Below are 6,704 nucleotides of genomic sequence, written 5' to 3'. Positions count from 1 at the left end.
GCCTCCGGGGAGGCGGCTGCTTCCTGGTGGGGGCGCCACTTTCTTGAGAGCGCCCTTTACTCGCCGCGAAGAGCCCTTTCCCTCTTTTTTTGCCTTTCATCCCCGAGTGTGCTAGTCCTCTATCCTATGTAAGGGAGGAAGCCCGTCGCCTGAAGGGGCCCCAACTTATAACCCGGAGTGGTCTTCACTTGGCACGGTCCTAACCTCACGGAGGAGCTTTTATCCCGAAGAACTCCAAACCCCTTTCCCCGAGAAATTCCTTCCCTGCATGCATTACCAAGTGCTGCTTACTCCCTCGTCTCCCTCACCCGCCACGCCTGTTCCACTCAGTCCCTACCACTTCTTAACCCGAGAAGTCCCCTTAGCCGCCACCGTGAGGGCCCAGACGCTTTCATCAACTGCTTGGTCCGAAGGCCTTGCCATCGATTCTAAGTAGATTTGCGCTCCCTAAGACACCCCCTCATCCACCCACACAAGCAGGAGACTCCCGCCGGGTCAGCCGGTGCACCCGACTCTTTTCCTTTGAGTGGCATAGCGGAGAGGTAAGGAGCGAGGCGGGATAGTCTCAAGGTGTGTGCATGTGGGCCGCGGCCCGGCTTTCCACGGCCCAGCGCCGTCCGCGGTCTCCGTGCGGACCCTTTCTGTAAGCGCGCGGCAAAGCGCGATTTTGGGAGTCACGGTGGCCGAGTGGTTAAGGCGTTGGACTCGAAATCCAATGGGGTTTCCCCGCACAGGTTCGAATCCTGTTCGTGACGGTGGCTTTTTTTCGCCTCCATCTTCATAGCATATAAGAGGAACCCCTGTACTCGCACGTGTCTTTCCAGCACTTCCCTTTCCATCTCCATAAAGGGAGGCTAAAGGTCACATCTTTGCACTTGGGGAGGACTGGGGTGGTCCCAGATCTCGGAAAGCTTAATTATGCAGAGCTGTATTGGCTGCTAGGATACCAGACCCTCAGAATTCTGTAACTTATGATTTGCTAGCAGATGTTGACACACGTTTCATTCTTTTGAAGGGATGGGGAAGGATTTGAGTGAAGAAGAGTTGAATTTTTTCAGGGAATGTGAGCTTGTGCAATAATCATCAAACCTGGAATTTCTAGGAAAATAGAGCATCTCTGAATTATCTCTTTCTTTCTTTCCTTTTTTTTTTTTTGGTACCAGGGATTGAACTCAGGGGCACTCGACCTCTGAGCCACATCCCCAGCCCTATTTTTTTTTTTTTTTTTTTTTTTTTAAGAGACAAGGTCTCTTGAGTTGCCTAAGGGCCTCATCAAGTTGCTTAGGCTGGCTTTGATCCTCCTGTCTCAGCCTCTAGAGCCACCCGGATTACAGGCCTGGTGGATTACAGGCCTGCGCCAGGCCGGCTACACCTCTGAATTTTGTAACTGGAAGTAACACCTTCAAAGTCTGAGGCCACTGAAGACCCAAGAAAGAGGGCATTTTCATTAGTATTTTCTTGAGGCGGACATAGGAGGGGGTCTATTGGAACATAAACACTGCAGATGCAGCTGGAGCCAGGGAGTTGGAAAATAATTTTATTTTTTTATAAAGTGCTTGTTGTGTACCAGGTACTGTTCTCTGTGTTAACCAAACTAGGGAATTCATCTGTTCTTATGCTCTCCTTTACTCAACATCACTTAGTTCTTAATCTAAGATACTTGTTTTTGTACTACATTTCTTGTGCAGTGCATCTTCTCCAAAAAGGATCACAAGAGCAGGCAATTCAGGGTAAGTCAGAGCTTTGTGCACATTTATATCTTAAGAGTTTTTCACCCTCATACCACTACTCAGCTGAACTTCCCAGCATCACTCTCACCACTCCAAAATCTTGCTTATCCTTTGGGCTCTCCTCCTTGATGCTCTAGATCACTCCAGCTGGAACCTAACAGTCTGTCAACTACCATTCACTGAGTATGATGCAAGGAATATCTTAACATGCTTCCACAAAATTAAGAACAAGTTCTGTTTATTTTGCTTTCTAAATATGTTTCTCTAAGGTGAGTTTCAGGTTGGGCCCACCACTTAGCAAAGCTTTCAGTTGGGAAGTAGTGGTACTTGTAAGCCATACTAAAGTAATCACACTGCAGCTGACCTTAAGTCTTGCCATGGCTGTTTTTTTGTGTTGCATGATCTGACCCTTTTCTCTCAACAGTCTTCCATTTTATTTTTTATTTATTTTTGCGGTTGCAGGCTTTGAAACTACGGATGCTTTATCACTGAGCCACATCCCCAGCCCTTTAATATTTTGGGTACAGGACCTCCAACTTGGCTCAGCATCCCAAGTCACTAGTATTTCAGGCATGTGCCCCTGTGCCCAGAGTCAATCTTCAATTTTCACAGCCACCAGCATTCTTTTAGTTTCCTAGTATAGTTATTTGACCTTGTTCATATGCTGTTCTCTGCATTAAATAACCTTCTCATCCTCATCTACTCGGTATCCATCTAAGTGTTGGTTCTCTTAGAAAGTCTCTGACCACCTGCACACATCCTTCTCCCTAATCTTTTTTTTTTAAAGAATTTTAATATTTATTTTTTAGGTTTCGGCGGACACAACATCTTTGTTTGTATGTGGTACTGAGGATCGAACCCGGGCCGCACGCATACCAGGCAAGCACGCTACCGCTTGAGGCACATCCCCAGCCCCTCTCCCTAATCTTATATGAAGTCTTTGTTCCTCTGTAGAATATAAACTCTTGACAAAAATAAGCCACTCAGTATACACATTTTAATCTTGTTTGGCTTTAATTTTTATTTTTACTTTTTGGGGGTGGGTGGGCGGGTAGGGATTGAACCCAGGGCATTTTATTTCTAATTTTGACAGTGTCTCACTAAGTTGCTTGGGCCTTGCTAAATTGCTGAAGCTGGCTTGGAACTTGCAATCCTCCTGCCTCAGCCTCCCGAGTTCACAGGAGTTCACCACCATGCCTGACCAAATTGGTGTTTTTTACAGTAATATAAAAATTTCTTGAGACTTAGGAAAACAGTGTATTTTGTTTCTTTGCAAGAAAATATCTCATACACAGATGTGATCAAACATGTAATGAAATAATAGAATCTAACAGGCTCAGTTTTCTACTTCCTGCCATTTTGGATATACCCTCAGGCTTAAATATCTGGAGAGCCAAAATCAAAATTGACCAGCAGAGGGCAACCAACAACCATGTTGTGAAGGGAAGAAGGCTTCAAGATTTACAAAATGGAGGCTCTAGACCAGGAAGGGGACTGTGGCAGAGGTGGCTAAATACTTGATGATCTTTTTCCCTTCTCAAATTTATTTTCCCTCTAACTTCTGAGGGTGAGGGTTTGTAACCTTCATGTACAATAGATAATTTGAAATTTCTACCATCTCTGTAGGCCACCCCAACTTCTCACCCTTTTCCTTCTAGCCCAGCAAGTCCTATCTATCCGTTTTATATTGTATGACCTGACCCACTCCCCAAACCATTTTTACATATTTATATTCCACCCAGTGCTTTAGTTCCTACTTTAGTATTTGACCTTGCTTATCTTCCCTGAAGTTGCCTTCTCTACTAGGCTTACCATCCCACTCATTTCAGCCTCCTAAAGAACCTTCCATAAATATTTTTGCATCACCTTCAAATTCTCATACTCCAGGTAACCATTCCTTCATGAATTCATGACAGAGAAAATCCTACATTTGACAATTTCAAATTACCAAATTGTTTTGTACTTTTTTTCAGATAAAATACATACTTCCTGCCAAAGTCCCTAGTACCTTCATCCCTTGTCATCTGGTTTCTGCCTCCCAAAGTTATTTTAGACATTAATAGAAACCATTGGACAGATATGTATATGTGTGTGAGAGAGAGAGATAAATGCAGGAGATTGAACCCAGGGCATTCTACCACTGAGCTATACCCCCAGACCCTTTTTTAAAAAATTTTGAGATAGGGTCTTGCTGAGTTGCAGAGGCTGGCCTTGAAATTGTGATCCTCCTGTCTCAGCTTTCCAACTTGCTGGGATTACAGATATTTGCTACCACATTAGGCCAGAGCTATTACCACTGTATAGTGATATTTTCAAGTATAAATTCTTAAGATTGGGGTTGGGTCTGGGCTCAGCAGCAGAGTGCTTGCCTCACATACGTGAGGCACTGAGTTCTATCCTAAGCACCACATAAAAAATATATTTTATCCATCTACAACTAAAAATATTTTTAAAAATTCTTAGATTGTAATCAAAATTGCTTTCCAGCATTAAAAAAAAAAGCTGCTAATGAGGGAAAATCTCATGTGCAATTGTTTAATATTGTGCTCTTCCAAGTTGTTGACTTACTCTAAATTTTAAAAGGCTTGGATAAACCCCTGAAGTTTATCCTATAAAGCAAATAAAATTAGGACTTGAGTGGAAATGATCTCAACCTACAGTTGTTTCAGGGATGTTGCAATGACAGAAAACATTTCTGAAATTCCTTCCCAGCCTAGTTTATGAGCTATCTTAAAATGATTCATTACTTCAGAATTATTTTTTAAAAATTAGTCAACCTTATCAAATGCATCGCCTGTTTTGTTCCAGATGACTGCTGGGATTCCTAGTACTAGAATTTCTTGATCTCCTCTGGGCAGATAATTCCCCAATTCATGTCCTTAGCTCTAATTTCTTGCTCTTAAACTCCAGATCCATTTCCTGGATTTTCCAACCCAGTTTTCCAACCCAGTTCTCCAAATTAACTCAAAACTACTCATCCTCTTCTCCCTATTCAGGTTAATGGCACCGTGTTCTCATCAACTTATACTAGAAACCTGTCTTTTATCTTTGACTCATTTTTGTTTATGTGTAATAGTTAGAGGCTCAGGTTCTAGAATGATTTTTCTGGGCTCAAATCCTAGTTTTGATTATTAACTCTGTGAACTTTGCCTTCTGCTTCAGTTTCCCCACATAAAAAATGGAGTTGATGATAAAACCTCTTAATTAAAAAGTTGTTGGGCCAGGGATATGTCTGCAGCCCCAGCTACTTGGAGTTTGAGGCATGATGGTGGCAAATTGAGGCTAGCCTTGGCAATTTAGTAAGACTGTCTCAAAACGGGATTGTACTTCAGTGGTAGAGTGCTCCAGGTTCAATCCCCAGTATGGAGCAGCAACCCAGTATGGGTGGGTTAGTGGGATTATTAAATTAATATCTAATATTTAGAACAATGCCTGTCTCACAGTAAATGCTCAATCTGCCCACTACCCCTTTTCTTTAATGCCAAATGTGACAGGTTCAGAATTCAGCTCATGATTCCAGAGAAGCCTTCCCCTTCATGTCCTTCAAATAGACAGATGACTCCTTTCTTGTCCTGTTATATTTAGTCCCTATCTATTAGCAACATACTATACTGCATTTCTTATTGTTTAAGTTTACATTACCTAGTAAGCTGCAAATTACATCTTATTTTTCAATTATTTACATACTTCAAATGCCTGGCACCATGTCTAGCACATGACAGATACAGTTTCATTGTTGGGTTGAGAAAAATCTAATCAGTTAAGACCTTATTTATTTTTTCTTCCCAAATGTCTCTTGTCCCTTCTTTCCTGCTATATTTCAAGGGCTTATCCTCTCTGCATAAATTACTGGAAAGCTTGTTAATATTGCTGACACCAATTTGTTTTCTTCTCACAACCACCAGAATCAGTTGAAAGCCATTCCTCGGGCTGGGGATGTCGCTCAAGCGGTAGCGCGCTTGCCTGGCATGCGTGCGGCCCGGGTTCGATCCTCAGAACCACATACAAATAAAGATGTTGTGTCTGCCGAAAACTAAACAATAAATATTAAAATTCTCTCTCTCTCTCTCTCTCAAAAAAAAAAAAAATACCATTGTTGAAAAAAAAAAAAAGCCATTCCTCCTCTCAAAAACTTACCTGTAAAATTAAAATCCCCTATAATGCAACTTCTATAACTGGCCTCAAATTATTTCTACTAACCTTTCATTAGATCCTTTGATAAATTATGCTCCAGATTATATCCTATTGTTTTCCTTCACTTTTTAAAAAAAATATTTAATTGTAGATGGACATAATGACTTTATTTATTTATTCTTACATGGTCCTGAGGACCGAACTCAGTGCCTCACATGTGCTGGGCAAGTGCTCTACCACTGAGCCACAACCCCAGCCCATAAAAATTTTTTTTGTGATACTGGAGATTGAACCCAGGGGCACACTACCACTGAGTCTATATATATATATATTCTTTAGTTGTAAATGGACCTTTATTTTTATTTCTTTATATGAGGTGCTGAGAATTGAACACAGTGCCTCACACATGGTAGGCAAGTGCTCTACCACTGAGCCACAACCCCAGCCCCGGGTCCTTTGTATTTAAGACAAGATCTCACTAAATTGCTGAAGATGGCTTTGAACTTGGGATTCTCCTCCATCTATCTTCTGAATAGCTGACAGTATAGGCATGCACCACTGCATCTGGCTATCTCTGTTTTGTTTTTATTGGCAATGGGGATTGAAACCAGGGGTGCTCTTTCACTGAGCTATATCCCCAGCCCTTTCTATTTTGAGACAGAGTCTCACTAAATTGCCAAGTCTGGCCTCAAACTGAATCCTCCTGCCTCAGTCACCCATGTTGATGGGATTACAGGCATGTGCCACTGCACCTAGCCCTTCAATTGTTTTATATTGTGATCTCAAAACAGGTTGCAATGTTTTAGACCTTTAAGCATTTTTGTTTCGAAGCATTTTCTT

At 42.0% G+C, this 6,704-nt stretch overlaps 1 long non-coding RNA gene and 1 other non-coding gene across 2 annotated transcripts in view; both read left to right on the top strand.

The window, feature by feature from the left end:
- The first annotated feature begins 95 nt into the window (after positions 1-95).
- LOC113189544 (uncharacterized) overlaps positions 96-6,704 on the top strand; it is a 25,577-nt gene continuing 18,968 nt past the window's right edge. The window contains exons 1-3 of the long non-coding RNA XR_003301662.2: positions 96-542; positions 1,689-1,730; positions 2,540-2,609. This is a non-coding gene — a long non-coding RNA (uncharacterized LOC113189544). The remainder of the gene's footprint in view (positions 543-1,688; positions 1,731-2,539; positions 2,610-6,704) is intronic.
- Trnas-cga (transfer RNA serine (anticodon CGA)) lies at positions 674-755 on the top strand. The gene has a single exon. It is a non-coding gene; the product is annotated as a tRNA-Ser (tRNA).

The sequence above is a fragment of the Urocitellus parryii genome, chromosome 5 (assembly GCF_045843805.1).
Source record: "Urocitellus parryii isolate mUroPar1 chromosome 5, mUroPar1.hap1, whole genome shotgun sequence".
Taxonomy (NCBI): domain Eukaryota; kingdom Metazoa; phylum Chordata; class Mammalia; order Rodentia; family Sciuridae; genus Urocitellus; species Urocitellus parryii.
This window is presented reverse-complemented; position numbering and strand designations above follow the sequence as displayed.